Raw genomic sequence first — 17,155 nt, 5'->3', positions numbered from 1 at the left:
ATAAATATAGGTATTTCTTCCATCGTTAAGACGGAGAGATTGTGTTGGTCTACTGTTTACAAGTTTGTTTCAGAACTTCCCCATAGGGGATTATGGTGTAAGGTTTTCGGTACATTAGTAACTTAGACCATATAGTGCCATTGTATGTCTACAAGTGTATGTTCATTGGGCAATTTGCATGTTCTGCAAGCTGAAAAGTCCAAAATAACTCATGGTGACAACTCTACTCCCTCTACCTGAGATTGGCTAATTTTAACTTCAATTGTAGAGGACTCTAGAGATTCCTCCACTCATAGACAGGAATTAAACCCATACCTCTCCAAATGAGTGATTAGTAGCAAAGTATTCTACTGCCACAGAAGACAGGGGATTATGACCATTAAAAATCACCTAAGAGGCATAAGGGAGAAGGTAGTTGAAGAATAAGGTTTCACATTTGTTGAGTAACACCAGTTCCTAGTTGGAGGTAAATGGACATACTGTTAGATGAAAACCAACGTTATGCAAACTGATACAGCTTCTGAGTTACTATTGAGTGATGTTTGTTGGATTCAAAAGTAGTTGTTCATAATTGCAATATCACCATGTGGTGGGTATCACCAATTTCATTTTTATGGAACATTGTTACAGTGTCGATTGTTGCAGTCGTCTTGGGGTTTCAGATAGGTTTTTTGCAAACAAAAACAAATAGGCTTATATTTCTATGTAAGTATGTATGTGGACATCACCTAGATTTTTAAACAGCCTCTAAATTATTCCAATGAACTAGCATATTAGATTCTTTGGTTTGTTTCTGAAAAAGAGTGAAAAGGTTGTTTTTCCAGTTTTGGTTTTTCTCTCTCTCTCTCTTCCTCTCTCTCTCTCTTTCTCTCCCCCTCCCTCCCCCTCTTTTTTTTTGGGAAATATCCATTTCCCGCTGGTTGATAAGAGTTGTTAGTTGCCCCTTTGCTTTCAGTGTCCACTTTTTTCTGACATTGCTGATACAAAGGTTGTTTTGCTTTGCTATTCAGTTCTGATGAAGATGTGTCTCTGATTGGTTCACTGCTTGTTTCTGCTCTGTCAGTAAGTGACATAGATGAGAGGTGAAAGATTCTTATGATGGAACAGCCATCTATATATATAAAATGCTTAGGTATGCTGCCCAAATTTTCCTACTTCTAATTGTTGCCAGCATGCAGTTCACTTTGCATGACCACCATATTGACCACCGGGCATTCTTTATTAATTTTTGTACTAACGTTTTTCAATTGAAGAAAGGCAACCTATGCCGGAAAGCTATCGATGTATGTTTATTTTATCTGTCTTCAATTTTAATAAACCGTTCTATGTTTTATGAAGTGTAAAAATGGCTGAACAGTGCGTAAGAACTTTGAGAAATATAGAAGAAATTCTAATGAAACATTAGAGGAGAGATCTAATAGACAAAGACCGAAATGAGACTACAACTATGTAAACGGACAGAAAATACTGAAGAAAGAGGAGCAAGACTGGAAATGAGAACAAGGGTGAAATGCCATAGTACTAATCAAATAGAATTACCGAATGTGAATAATCAACAAGCTGTAATTAATGTGGAAGACATGACATAGGATATATGTTACAACTGTGAGTATAGCAATGCAAGATATTGGGGACATGAGTTAAACATATCGAATAAATACACTAAATGCTGTCATGATGGAAAGGTTTCACTTGACCCACTGTCTGAGACACCTACTCTATTATGAGAACTACTTACAGGGAATACACATGAAGCAAATAACTACAGAGAACATATACGAGAGTACAGCTCAGCAGTGGCATTTGCATCAATGGGTGCAGAGATTAAATCACTGCCTGGAAATGGTCCATACTGTTTTAGAACACATGGCCAGATTAGCATTTGCTCTCACTGCTATATCCAAACGAGGCAAATAAGCTAGGATATGGACATCTTTATATTTTTGATTCTGCTGAAGCAGCAATAACAACAAAACAATCAAACCAAGGGTATTATTATTATTATTATTATTAATATCAATTTTATTTCCGAAGAAATGTCCTTTTACAGCTATGCAGCTAGAGGACATGAGTTATATACAGAGAAAAAACATAAAATACAGACATATGCATCGCATACAGAGCCAGATACAATATACGGCCTTAAACAGCCATACAAAAACATAGTTATAACAAATACAAAAACATAAAGTTACAACAAGTACAAAAACATAAAGTTACAACAAATAAAAGTGCATCCGGATACATCGAAGCGTGGATATTGCGGTATCACAGAGAGTCCACCTAGAGCATGACTGAGGCATACATGTCTGCAAGAATGGAAGATCTGTAGGTTCTGTCCTTGCAAAGTTTCTCAGCGTCTATGGCTAATCTGTTAAATATTTGGAAGGAGTTGTGTGGAAACATGTTGTCCAAGGAGGACATGCTACGCAGCTTCGATCTGTATGGGGAGGTGTTGGACTGGCATCTTCTCCTGTCGGACGGTCTGGCGATGATATCCCAAATATCGGGTGACCTCAGTTTTCCGGATAGAAGCTGAGAGAGGGTAAGAAGGTTCCTAGAGATGATGTGATACCTCCAAGGAAGCGTATTAAGATTGGTGACCAGAACAGATTTTGAGATTGTAGGTGTTAGCCCGGCAACCCTATTTAGCCATTTCAAGATCCAGAATTCCGGGGAGAGGAACCTGGCTTGGTATGATGAGGGTGCTGAGGACCATATAGTCGAGGCATATAATGGAATTGGGAGAATACAACGAAGAATGTATTTGATGATAAGGTCCGGGTTATGGAAGTTGGAGATCTCTTGTTTTACTGCCCATAAAGCCGAATATGTTTTCGTTCGAGTGGCATTAAAGTGAGGCAAGAAGGTGAGGTCTTTGTCCCAGATGATACCCAAATCTTTATGTTGGGTGACTTTTTTAACTGGAGAATTCGCAATAATGATGTCCACATCGGCCGTAGTAATGCAACAATTGGACAAGATGGTTAAGACACAATATACTGCAACTACATCCAAAACGGAGGTTGCTGCAATATTTGTTGGAGATCAGGAACCACCTGCAAATACAGACATATGCATATATCCCACAGGTGACTGCTGTAGAATTATATCACCGCTAAACAAGAATGGTGAAGACTGAAGGATCTAGATTAAACTATTTACGCCACAATCAGAAAGATGGCATATGTTATGCATTTAACATCTGTATCTTCCTCTTTTAATTCATCCCAGATTTCTTCTTTGGAAACATGGAACACGTGTTATCAATAATTACACTGCCAGAATGTAATCTGTAATTTTTTTTTTAATCTCTAACCTTGAATCTCTAATAATTCAGATAATCCTTCTAGCCCTTTTTGTAGAAAAGAGGGAGACATTTTTTATATTTATTTCTGTCTGTTGCCTTTGATTTGGCTTATTTCTGTTTTCTATCTGTATATTAGTATGGGGCCTTCAGTAACCTTCATCTGCTAGATGACATCTAAAGTATACTAACTCTTTAATTTTTTCAGTCATTTTGTTTTAAATCTGAAAATAAAATCAAATCCTCATGTGTACCATTCCCGACCAGTATTTTCTAACTGGTTATACTGCATTTTCTGTTCTCATTTTGATATACTATGAATTATGTGACATAAATTTTTGTTTAGTGTTTAACAGATGCCAGATGAGCAAAAGTGACTTTCTTCTAGGCAACTCCCACAGGGTGCCTGTGAATACACCAGCAACAGGTATCTAACCTTGTCATAATACTTTGATTTTGCTGACTGACTAAGTGCAAACAGCTGACAAAAATACAGACATTCAAGCTGCTTCTGCCAAAGCATACAAGATCTGAATTTCAATATGGGATGAGGGGGATCGGTGACCTTAATTCTTAAAAAATTATAGAAATGTTCTTTAATTATTATTAGTTTCTTTCATTTAGTTTCATTCGATATACTGTATTTTAAATTGAGTTCAGCAAATCATAATTAATAGATCCATTTTCAATTCAGTAAAAGAGATAAAAATAAAATTTTTATTATTAGAAAGACCCTGAAGGAGGATTTAGGTTACTCATTTTGCTTGTTTATCTTTGGGAGGGTAACTTTTCCTTTCCCAAGTTACCAGCAATGCTACATGGGAGCAAATGTGTTAACATTAGCAAAGGCACATGATTCAAGAAAGCAAGCTTATATAGCATCAGCAAAAAAAAAAAAAAAGAACCAGACCCTTCTCATTTCACCCATCCACTCACTCCAAATGTTTTCTAGTTCTGCCCTGAATTTGTTTAAGCTATCAACTTCTACAACGACAGATGGAAGTTTGTTCCAGTAATAAACCACCCACTGACTAAAGACAAACTTCCACACAACTATCCTATAACAGTCTTTCCTCAATTTGAATTTGTCCTCTCAGGCGATTATTCTAAGCCACAGGAAGAATCCCATCTGCATTGAGCATGCTCAAACCATTCAAGGCTTTTTACACCTCAATCAGATTACCTTGTAGGTGCCTAGTCTCCAGACACTGTAATTTGCAAAACTTAAGCCTTTCTTCGTAAGAGCAACCCTTTATTCCATTCACTAATCTTGTTCCCCTTCTCTGTACTCGTTCCAACAGCTCTACATCCGTCTTAAAATGAGGCCTCCAGACCTGTATACAGTACTCAAGGTGTGGTCTGACTATTGCCTTGTACAAGGGTATAATCACCTCCTTATCCCTGCTAGAAAAATTCCTGTATATCATTGACAAGACACCATGTGCTACTCTTGCAGACTGTCTGCACTGCTCAAAAAACTTCATATCTGCCTGCACAATCACCCCCAGGTCCTTTTCATTCTCTATCACTGTCAGTGTGGTACTACAGAGTTGATATGTTACTCTGGGATTACTGCTTCCTATATGTAGTACTTTACATTTATCAATGTTAAAATTTATTTGCCACCTCTCAGCCCATCTGCTCAACTTTTGTAGATCTTGTTGCAACAGTGTACTGTCATTAGTGTCATTAACAACCCTGCCAAACTTCGTATTGTCTGCAAACTTGGACATTAAGCCTGATATACCATCATCAATATCATTTATAAATACAGAAAACAATAATGGACCCAACACTGAACCCTGAGGGACTCCACTAATAACATTAGTCCACGAAGAACAGTATCCATTGATTACCACTCTTTCTTCTCCCACTCAACCATCCCTTTATCCATAGCAGCAATTTGCCTCCAATGTCACACTGCTCCAATTTGTGCAGCAGTCTTCCATGTGCAACAGTATAAAAGGCTTTTCTAAGATCCAAATATAGGATATCAAAGTTATTCTTTGCATCCAGTTCCTTTGGGACTACATCATAGTATCCAATCAAATTAGTCAGACAAGACTTCCCCTTAACAAACCCCATGCTGTGTCCGAACTATAACTGAAGTCTTGTCTAGATGATCCTGCAATGCTTCTTTAACCAGTGCCTCCATTAATTTCCCTGGAACAGAAGTTAAACTAACAGGTCTGTAATTACCTGTGTCTCCCTTTGATCCTCCTTTGTAGATTGGGGTCACATTTGCACATCTCCAGTCCTTGGGTACCTCCCGTGAGTCCAGAGAAGCTCTCATAATTATGGCTAAGGGTTTGCTTACTTCCTTTGCCACCTCTTTTAATATAACTGGATAGATTCCATCCACCCCAGGTGCCTTTCTTGTGTTTATCTTCAACAATTTCTCCTCCACATTACTCTCAGTTATTACAAGATTATCTAGCTTACTGCCAGAGTTGAATAAACCTCTGGCATTCCCCTCCCTGAATAACTCCTCATGTGTGAATGTCGATGCAAAATATTCATTTAGTTTCTTAGCTACCTGAGCAGGATAATCAACAATTGAACCATCGATATGAAGTGGATCAATCTGATTCATCCCCTTCCTTCTAAAGTTTATATAAGTAAAGAACTCTTTGTTGTTTTTCTTTGCATCCTTTGCCAAAGATTTCTCGTAATCTGCCTTCGCCTGCCTAACCTCCTTTGTAACTTGGTTACAGACCAGCTTATATCTATCATAGGCTTCTGTGTCACATGTTAATTTATATGTATCCCATACATTTTTATTCTCTGTCACATGTCTAATTAGTTCATCTGACATCCATTTAGGCTTAAATCTTGAACAATATTTCTTTATTGGTATGAAAAGTCTAGTAGCTTCCAAGATTTTCTTTGAATGCTTCCCATTTTGAATTTGCTGTTGGTAACATCATCAGTTGGTTCCACAGTATAGAATTTAAATACTGTCTCAGACCACCGTAGTCACCTTTACAAAAGCAAAAACTCTTCCTTTTACCCTTGATGGTAGTTACCTCTTTGAGTAAATCCCACTTCAGCACACTGTGATCACTGCCACCTAGCGGTTCCTTTATCTGCATTTTCTTGATACATGAAGAATCATTACTGATAATCAGATCAACAGTATTACTCCCTCTAGTTGCCTCACAAACATGCTGCTATAGAAAACAATCATCCAATTAATCCACAAAAACCTTGCTAGTGTGTGAGTGACCAACCCACAAATTCCAGTCATTATCCAGGAAATTAAAATCCCCCATTATAAGGCACTAATTTACTGGCCCACTCTATTTCTCTGCACAATTGCTCATTATACTCATCAGATTCATTAGGCCTATAACACACACCTACTCTCATTTTTCCTTTCCCAGTGCTTATGTCACACCAAACAGACTCAACATTGCACTGTCCACCAACATCAACTGGATGCACTTCCTTAGATTTTATGTGTATCTTAACTAACAGCATAACCCCCCTCCTCCTTTCCTGTCCTGTCTATCCTTTCTGTTCACATTGTACTCCCCAAATTCCAGTTCAGCACTGCTTATGTCTGTGTGACATCCTGTCTCTGATATCCCAACAATATCTGCCTTAACTAGGACTTCAAGCTCATCGAATTTATTAACTATACTCCTAGCATTGGTGTACATGCAAGTATACATGCACCTGTTCCTACTCTTTGTTTCCCTAATACAGCCCATGTATTTACTTGTTCCACTATGACTCCCAGCTGTCCTGGAAATTCCCATTGCCTTGTTTTCCAGTCTGCTGCTCAATTGCATTTCAACAGTAGTGCAAGAATCACTTTTACCTCTGCCAACGGCTACTGTTAATCTATTAGTCTGTGTATCTCCCCCCCCCAAGCTAGCAGTTTTCCAACCCACCTAACTCTGCCTCCATAGCATCAGCAAATATTCTTGCATAGTTTATATTTAAGTGTATCCCATCCCTGTAGAAACAGTCTCTCCTGTTAACAAGCACAGACCAGGCTCAGAAAAATTGTACCCCTTGAGCCTTGCACAATCCCTCCAGGGCTGAACTGATTGACAAAGCTCTCGTCATATACTCCGTCCTATCGTGTCTGGGCAGAATTGCAGACACTTTCAAATTCAACCCTAACTCATGGCTTTTTTTCAGCATTGTCTTGTACTTGTTAAGTAATTCTGCTGTTCTCCTACTCTTAATATCGTTAGTGCCAACGTGTACAACAATATCACCCTTTGCGCCCTTAAAGGATGATATTGTTGTACACGTGTATTTACTGCATCATCAGTAATATATTTGAAGAAAAAAACAAACAATGGTTGTTATATGATGGTTGCTTTTCAATAGGTGCATTTAGCTGTGTTGAACAAGGGCAGTTGAAGCTGTACTAGGACATTTAAAGGCAGGTATGCATTGCTGCAATAGCCCAGAATTCAATCAGTGTGCCAACAGAATTGAGCAGTTGTTAATTTCATATGCTTTTACTTTTGCCACTCGTTTATTAACCACTTAAGAATGACTGCCTATATGCATCACGGCACAGAACTTCGGTGCTGTTTGATGCAGCGAATGTGTTAATGTAAAGTAACTCATAATATTTCACCCCATAATATTTCATCAATACAAATGTTAAGATGTTTAGCAATCACTGGTTCGAACCTCGGTCCACTCAAAGAGCACGTGCTACTGCACATTCACACTCCTGACCACTTGGCTACATCAGGCCTCAAGCTCTTATAAAGGCCCATAACAATGCTGAGTAGCCACCTAACATCTTCATGCTCTTTACATCAAGCACACACAAAGACATCTTTGTGTCTTTAATATCATGTCATATCGTGTAGTTCTATGTATTGGAGTTGGCTAACGAGACTAGTGGGAGCCGGACATGTTTAAAGCCGCTAAGTGAACTTTTTTTATTTATTGATTTTAAATTATTGTTTTTGTATAATTTTGATTTAGTATTATAGTTTTTTAGTGATTTGCTGATTAAATTGGTGCATTTATGTTTTTACTCAGCCTTGTAATTGCTAGAAAACCACAGTCGATTTCTGCTGGCTTTGTATCGATAGTAGCATTCGAATCTACCACTATTGTTTTCGTATTGATACAGCAAATACTGGTAGCTTCTACGTAACTTGTAGCAGTGTAATCAATATCAGCCAAATATTATAAATCATAAATTATAGCACTACTTACATGATTTAATAATTTAACTTGTAACGTAGGATAGTAATATTCATAGAGCTTTTAAAATTGGTGATTTGGCAGAGTTGACAGTAGATAGTTAAATTTATTATCTATTATAACTACTTAGATTTTACAAAAATAACATTATAAATTAATACATGTAACTTGATAGGAGATACGAAATTCATATAAAGTAACTCAGAGATAATACTTGATACTTAAATATATATATATAGTGTTATAACAGCATTGGGATATAAGTTTAGGGTTATATTTTTGTATTGAAATTGAAGCTCAAGCTAATGGGAGTGCTGTGGCTCAGGGGTGAACTGATGGGGTGGTTGTCCTCTGAATCACTGCCTTTTGATGTTTGTGGAGCAATCAGGAACAGGACATGATATTACCAAGGGAATTGTCTTTGTGTGCACGATGTAAGGAGTGTGAGGAAATCAGGTGCCGACTCAGCGTTGTTATGGGCCTATATGAGAGCTTGAAGGACAGGATAGATGCCCTCGAAGAATTTAAATTGAGGGGGGGCCCATCAAGCTCTCAACTGCCCACATCAACGCTAGAGCTTGCACTTGAACATCACACAACTCAGTGGCAACCACAAGGCAGAATGCATGGTCCCAAAGGAACTAGTCATTGTCGGTGACTTTGTTGTCAGGGGAAACGGGGAATATATTGTGCAAAGAGGATAGGTGGAACAGGACCAGGCAATGTCTGCCAGGGGCAAAGATTGATGTTGCAGAGCGGATATCATCTTTTAAAGCCACAAAAGGTGATACTGTTATACACATTGGTACTAATTATATTAAGAGTAGGAGACCGGTGGAATTACTTAACAAGTACCGGTCAATGTTGAAAAAAAGCCATGAGTTGGGGTTGAATTTGAAAGTGTCTGCAATTTTGCTCAGACACGATAGGAGGGAGTATCAATTCGGCCCTGGAGAGATTCTGCAAGGCCCAAGGGGAGAATTTTTCTCAGCCTAGTCTGTGCTTGTTAACAGTAGAGACTGCTTCTACAGGGATGGAATGCACTTAAACAGAAAGGGTGCAAGAATATTTGCTGATGCTGTCGAGGCAGTATTAGGTGGGGTGGAAAACTGCTAGCTTGGGGGGAGTACATGGACTAAAAGATACAGCAGCCGCTGGCAGAGGTGAAAGTGATTCTTTCACTTCTTCTATTGGAATGAGCAGCATCCTGGAAAACAAGGTGCTGGAGATTTCAGGAACTGCTGGGAGTCATTGCGGAACAAGTAAATACATGGGCGGCATTAGGGTAGCTAAGAAAAGCAATAGGTGCATGTACACTAATGCTAGGAGTTTGGTAAATAAATTTTGATGAATTTGAGGTGTTGGTCAAAACATGAAAGGCAGATATTGTTGGGATATCAGAGACATGGTGTCACACAGATATAAGGAATGCAGAAATGGAATTTGGAGAGTACAATGTGTACAGGAAGGATAGACAGGACAAAAAGGGAGGAGGGGTTATGCTATTAGTTAAGAAACATAAAATACAAGGAAGTGCAGCCAGTCAACATCGAGACATTGAGTGTCGAGTCGGTTTGGTGTGACATAGGCACTGGGGGATCAAAATTCAGAGTAGGATTGTGTTATAGGCCTAATGACTCTGATAAGTATAAAAAAAAACTGTACAGGGAAATAGAGTGGGCTAGTAAATCAGAGTGTCTTATAGCGGGGGATTTTAATTTCCCAGATGTTGACTGGAATTTGTGGGTTGGTCACTCGCACACTAGCAAGGCTTTTGTGAATTTATTGGATGATTGTTTTCTACAGCAGCACGCTCAGGCAACTAGAGGGAGTAATACTCTTGATCTGATTATCAGTAGTGATTCTTCATGCATTAAGGATTTGCAGAGAAAGGATCCACTAGTGGCAGTGATTACAGTGTGCCGAAGTGGGTTATTGTTATTGTTATTTTGGATTTTAGGAGCATTAGCAACTAAGGCCATATTGCTCCGGGATATGCGGTGGTCATTCCCTGACCTTTCCGCATCCTCCGTATTTGGTGGTGACGGGCTCGAACCCCGGTCTAATCAAGAAGCGTGTGCTACGCACTGCTGCTCCTTCCCACCTGGCTACGGAGGCGCCCTCCGAAGTGGGATTTACTCAAAGAGGGAACTACCATCAGATGTAAAGGGAAGGGTTTTTGCTTTTGTAAAGGTGACTACGGTGGTCTGAGACAGTATTTAAATTCTATACGGTGGGACCAACAGCAAATTCAAAATGGAAAGCATTCAAAGAATTAATCTTGGAAGCTATTAGGCTTTTCATACAAACTAAGAAATATTGTTCAGGGTTTAGGCCTTAATGGATATCAGATGAACTAACGAGACATGTGGCAGAGAAGAAAAATGCATGGAATACAAAGAAATTAACAGGTGACATGGAAGCCTATGATAGATATAAGCTGGTCTGTAACCAAGTCACAAAGGAGTTTAGGCAGGCATAGGCAGATTACAAGAAATCTTTGGCAAAGGATGAGAAGAAAACAGCAAAGACTTCTTTACTTATGTAAAATCTAGAAAAAAATGGGACGAATCAGATTGGTCCACTTGATATCCGTGGTTCAACTGTGGATGAACCTCCTCATGTAGCTAACAAACTAAATGAGTATTTTGCATCTACATTCACACATGAGTTCTTCAGGAAAGGGAATGCCAGAGGTGAATTAAACTCTAGCAGTGAGCTATTTGATTTTGTAATAACTGAGAGCAAAGTGGAGGAGAAATTGTTGAAGATGAATATAAAAAAGGCACCTGGGGTGGATGGGATTTATCCAGTTATGTTAAAGGAGGCAGCAAAGGTAGTAAGCAAACCCTTAGCCATAATGACGGGTTTCCTTGAACTGAGGGGAGTTACCCGTGGACTGGAGATATGCAAATATGACCTCAATTCACAAAGGAGAATCAATGGGCGTCAAGTAATTACAGACCTGTTAGTTTAGCATCTGTTCCAGGGAAATTAATGGAGGCACTGGTTAAAGAAGCACTGCAGGATCATCTACACAAGACTTCAGTTATAGCTCAGACACAGCATGGGTTTGTTAAGGAGAAGTCTTTGTTTGACCAATTTCGTTGGATACTATGATGTGATACTGTTGCACATGGAAGACTGCTGTACAAACTGGAGCAGTGTGGCATTGGAAGCAAATTGCTGCTATGGATAAAAGGATGGTTGAGTGGGTGAAGACAGAAAGTGGTAATCAATGGACACTGCTCTTCGTGGACTAAAGTTATTAGTGGAGTTCCTCAGGGTTCAGCGTTGGGTCCATTTGTTGTTTTCTGTGTTTGTTAATGATGGTATATCAGGCTTAATGTCTAAGTTTACAGGCGATACGAAAGGTCAGCAGGGTTGTTAATGACACTAATGACAGTACACTGCTGCAACAAGATCTAGAAAAGTTCAGATGGGCTGAGAGGTGGCAACTGAAGTTTAACATTGACAAATGTAAAGTATTTTATATGGGAAGCAGTAACACCAGAGTAATGTATCAACTGTGCGATACTACACTGACAGTGGTAGAAAATGAAAAGGACCTGGGGGTAATTGTGTAGTCAGATATTAAGTTTTCTGAGCAGTGCAGATGGTCTGCAAGAATAGCTCATGCTGTCTTGTCAATGATGTAGAGGAATATTTCTAGCAGGAGGTGATTATCCCCTTGTATAAGGCAATGATCAGGCCTTGAATTCTGTATACAGGTCTGGAGTTCTCATTTTAAGAAGGATGTAGAGCTGTTGGAATGGGTATAGAGAAGGGCAACAAGATTAGTGAAGGGAACAAAGGATTGCTCTTACGAATAAAGGCTTAAATTTTGCAAATTACAGTGTCTGGAGACTAAACACCTGCGAGGTGATCTGATTGAGGTGTATAAAGCGTTGAATGGTTTGAGCATGCTCAGTGCTGATGGGATTCTTCCCCTTACTCAGAATAATCGCCTGAGAGGACATAAATTCAAATTGAGGAAAGACGTTTGTAGAATAGTTGTGCAGACGTTTGCCTTTAGCCGGCGGGTGGGTGATTGCTGGAACAAACTTCTATCTCTCGTAGAAGTTGATAGATTCAAGGTAGAACTAGACAGCCATTTGGAGCAAGTGGATGGGTGAAATAAGGTTTATTGTTTTTTTTTTTTTTTTTTGGCTAATGCTGTATAAGCTTTCTTTCTTGCATCATATGTCTACTAATGCTAATATTTTAAGTTTAGCATTTTGATTAATGTTCAGATTGTTCCAAGTTATGGGTTTGCTGCTGTGCTTACGGGGCATGGCCTGTGGTCAAGGCTGTTTCGTTTGGGGTTGGCCCTTATGGAGTTCTGTGAGTGTGGAGAAATTGAGACTGGCCTTCACATCTTGCTGTATTGTCCTTTATATGAGGATTTGAGAGCGAGGTTGGACCTTGGGACGCTCGCTCTCACTGAAGAAAATTTATGTTATATATTTGAAAATTATGAATTTTTCTGTTCTTTTTGTGTTTTGCAAAATTGGCTTAGTCGCTGCCGGGCGATGCCCGGGTGGTAGTAGTGACCTACCTCCTCGTGGTGGGGACGGCAACTTGTGGTGTGTGATGTGATTGCCCATCCCCACTGCAAGGCTGAATGGTTGAATAATATAAATTTTGTTGATTTTGAGTTGACCATTTTGGTCTTAATATTATTGGTTTGTAACTCAAGTTGAGACTGATATATTGAATGAGAATTGGTTGCATAGGGATGAAAATCCGTGTGGCAACCGAGATGAAAGCTCACTCAAATGAAATGTTCCAAGTTATATTATTTGAACATCCTGATATTCCTGCTTTTATTCTATTTTGAGTTTTCATAAACTATTTATTCATATATATATACACCCCTTCTATTTCTAATTTAGATGTCAGCCTCTTTTGTTGTTGTTAATCTTTGTTTTTCCTCTGGATATTTCCAATTATACTATTTTATTATTTTTATTGTAAAATTATGAACCATACTTTTATATTGTTTTTATTAGATAGTTTATTAATAACCATTTCACCTATTCTGAGGTGGAAAGGAAACTGCAGCTGAGGTTGATCTGTTAGGTGTGAATTTTTTTTTTTCTTTAATTAGTCTAATATTATTCTATTCCAACACAGTGTAGCGCATATTTTTTCTTCCTCCTCTCTCAAAAAAAAAAAAAAAAAAAAAAAAGCCACTATGATAATTTCAGAAGGTGGAAACTTTATTTGTCAGCTGATTAGCTTACAATGTATACATAAAAATATGATTAAATTGTTGCACACTAAGGCACATACATATTGTAGAATTCTAGACAATTTCATGTTAAGAGATATATAATACAGCACTGCATATTGTCATTTTCTATCATTATCATGTTCCTTCAAAATGATTTAAAAGAAATGTTAAAAAATATTAACTAATAACAAATTTAAAATATATTAAAATAAATAATTACATTTTGATATTCTTTGGAATTTAAAAAAAAAATAAATAAAGTACAAAAACGGGTCAATATGTGAGAATTAATTTCATCTGTTTATTTTAATACACAATTAGATCAAAATGAAAACAGTCGTTTATGCAGAAAATTACCCAGGATTCAACTAAGTTACTTACAGGTTCTCATACACTATAGAGAAAAAACTGATTGCAACAGTTTTAAAGGCAAGAAGATAAATAATTCAGTATAGAATTCTTTAGGCTTAATTAATATTCACGTTGCTGAATTCTTTAAAATCACTAAATTATTATTGTTCTAAAGAAAATAATAATTCATGTTTTTTTTTTTTTTTTATATATAAAGAAAAATGACCTCTAAAGCAGTTTCTTTATGGTTATGACTATGATTACAATCCTTTTAAATTACTGGAAAGCATAAAAAGAATAACCTGCTGTGTAGGTATCCAACACTAGATCAGTAATATTTTCTTCTGGATGGCCAACTAAACCAGTATTTGTTGTCCTATATATAAAAAAGATAAAATCGGCAATTATACCAAGCAGCCAATTAACACAGATTGAATTTATGTAAAAAATTTCTTGAAACTAGGCTGTTTGTTTTAGGCAGTTATACTTCATTGGAAAAGAAGCCTAATAGTCTGCGTTCATCACTTATCTGTACTAAAAGTGGCCAAAGTTCATTTATATCAGAATTGTAAAAAAAGAAGAAAAAAATTTAAGATTCTGGTTCGGCACTCCCTCCAAATTTAGCCATTGGTCCGAATATTGGTAGGCGTTTAAAATCTCCTGATTTCATGTATTTCTCAATAGCAGGTAAAGTTTTAATTCTGGATATAAATTGCTTCAGTTCAGGGAATTCGTCCAAACAATCAGGAATAAGAATGAGATAAAAATCGAAGGTGTCATATGCCATGAAGTCAACGTACGTCAAATTTTCTCCTGCAAACCACTTCCGGGTACCCAAAAATTCGGAAAATTGCTTCAAATGGTCTGGAACGGCTTTTATGAAATCAGCTTTAAGTTTTTCGAATTCTGGGTTGTAGCAAACTCGGATCATATTCATTCTAAAATCTGTTATTTGCTGCTCCATCAAGTCAACTCGTAACTTCTCTTCTTCTGCTCTACCTCCGAGGTTATGTTTCCTTGCCAAATAGCGTAATATTGCTGTACTTTGTGTGAGTTTAATGTCGCCATCAATGTAGTAAGGCAAATTCGGGAAGTCAAGACCAAGCGAAAACTTACTACTTAGCCACTCACCCCGACCATAGTCCAACAAGGGTGGTCCGACAAGGTAACGTTTATCTTCAAATGATACGCCACAATAATGAAGAACATAACGAATGGGTTCCGCCAAGCCACGAATATCCCAGTATCCTAACACTGGAGCCATAATTACAATTGCAAGTACTATGAGGAGGGGCAATGTCAACGCCGGCTAATTTATATAGGAATATATTTTTGTTTTGTGTTTGATGGCGTTGCTGTCGCTATTTATCACGAGGTCGACTTGATTACCACACAATCGCAATCCCTTCGTAGTCATCCAACCAGTGTTGCCAATTCCGCTAAATCTAGCGGTTTTCCCGCTAGATTTAGCGGAATTGTTTCAGGTTTGGCGGATTAAAATATGTAATAGCGGATAGCGGTTTTTTTTTTTAGCGGAATGAGTTGAAATGTAAAAATTTTAAATATGTTTAGCATTTTATATATTTTGGCAATATAACATTTAAATTAAGAAATATTTATTTAACAATATAAAAATTTCATAATTGAAATGTTTTATTGATATACATAGTAGGGATATCTTATGTAATAGTTTTTTTTTATAAAGCGAAGAATCGGTTTTATATTATTCAGGGTTCCCCTGAGGGAAACCACAACCATTTCTATACGTAGTTACACTTGCCGTCAAACGATATGACCGTTGGTTTTAAATTGTTGTTGAATTTTAAATCAACAATTTAAAGGTTTCATTGTTGATGAAACCTTTAAATTGTTGAATCAAATCAAAAAATGTGGAAAAAATTCTAATGAATTAGCCCCACATTTTGTTTGAAACCGCGAAGGAATGCCATTGGATTATTTTTCTTCGTCGTAATTGAATCATCTGGAGAAACAAAATTATAGCGATGAATAACCTCATCATGGGTATAATTAATATCTCGGTAGAGAGCTTGATATGCAGGCCATCCATCATCACTGATGATTCTTGTACCTGACACTTTCTTATAATTGATAATAGAGTTGTTTTATCTCTATTTTCTACTGGAACTAAAAAAACATCGTTTGGTAATTCTTTCGAATGCACAAAAAATCCATTGTGTTCCTATTAGTCGTCCTCTATTATATTATTATTAGCTATACGGTGCAAGGAAGCCTGAGGCTTATGCTGCACCAGCGGGGGAAAAAAAAAAAAAATCTGAATTATTGAGAGAGAGAGAGAGAGATGATATCCAGCTCAGGACCCTGGGTGTCCCAAGCCCATACTCACCAGATGCGAGTCCCTGGGGTTATTATATATTTTCTTTTGAAAAATGCTGATTCATCAATTTCAACTCCGATAGCTATTCCATTTTCTGAAATCCCCCTAGTTAACTATCTTAATCAGTTATTGATATCATGCAGATCTCCCTCAGATCTTTGCATTTTCCAATAAGTTTTTTATTTTTTTTATTGATATTTAAATCAAGAGCAATGCGATCTTGAGACCAATCTAATTACCACAAGTATAGAAATAATAAATTTTGAGATAACGCTAATGTACTATCATCAAAAAATTATTTATGTCTAATACTCTTTGTTTTATGGCAAGGTTTCTTACAACACCATCTAAACATATCAGTTTTACATTTACTTTTTGTTAGTCGCATTTCAAGTTTGCAAACTTCACCAAAAGCTGTACTGTACTTCGCAAAATGTGATTTTTCGCCAACCAAGAAATCAAGTGGTTATATTGCCACTGCATAAATTCATCAACTCCGTTAAACGGTAGTTGTTATTTTTGATATGTAATTTGGAGGTTTTTGTCTTGACATAATGTAGGGTCTTAATTTTTTTTTATGGCGCCCATTAATAGGATTTAACCCAAATGAAAATTTAAAATGTTGGCGGGTTAAGTGTTAAAAATAGCGAATTTTGAGCATGCGGCTAGCGGGAAGTATTATTAAGAGTTGGTAACACTGCATCCATCGCCGAAGTACAAT

The 17,155-nt window shown here is 37.5% G+C and overlaps 1 protein-coding gene and 1 pseudogene across 1 annotated transcript in view; one reads left to right on the top strand and one right to left on the bottom strand.

The window, feature by feature from the left end:
* LOC150079241 (transforming growth factor-beta-induced protein ig-h3-like) overlaps positions 1–17,155 on the top strand; it is a 156,551-nt gene that overhangs the window by 9,198 nt on the left and 130,198 nt on the right. The gene's annotated exons all lie outside the window — the stretch shown is intronic.
* On the bottom strand, positions 14,293–15,394 carry LOC150079242 (glutathione S-transferase Mu 4 pseudogene; annotated as a pseudogene).

Source organism: Mastigoproctus giganteus, chromosome 10, assembly GCF_048544385.1.
Source record: "Mastigoproctus giganteus isolate SK-2022 chromosome 10, ASM4854438v1, whole genome shotgun sequence".
In the NCBI taxonomy this organism is placed as follows: domain Eukaryota; kingdom Metazoa; phylum Arthropoda; class Arachnida; order Uropygi; family Thelyphonidae; genus Mastigoproctus; species Mastigoproctus giganteus.
The sequence above is the reverse complement of the archived record's forward strand: the minus strand, read 5'-3'. Positions and strand labels throughout refer to the sequence as shown.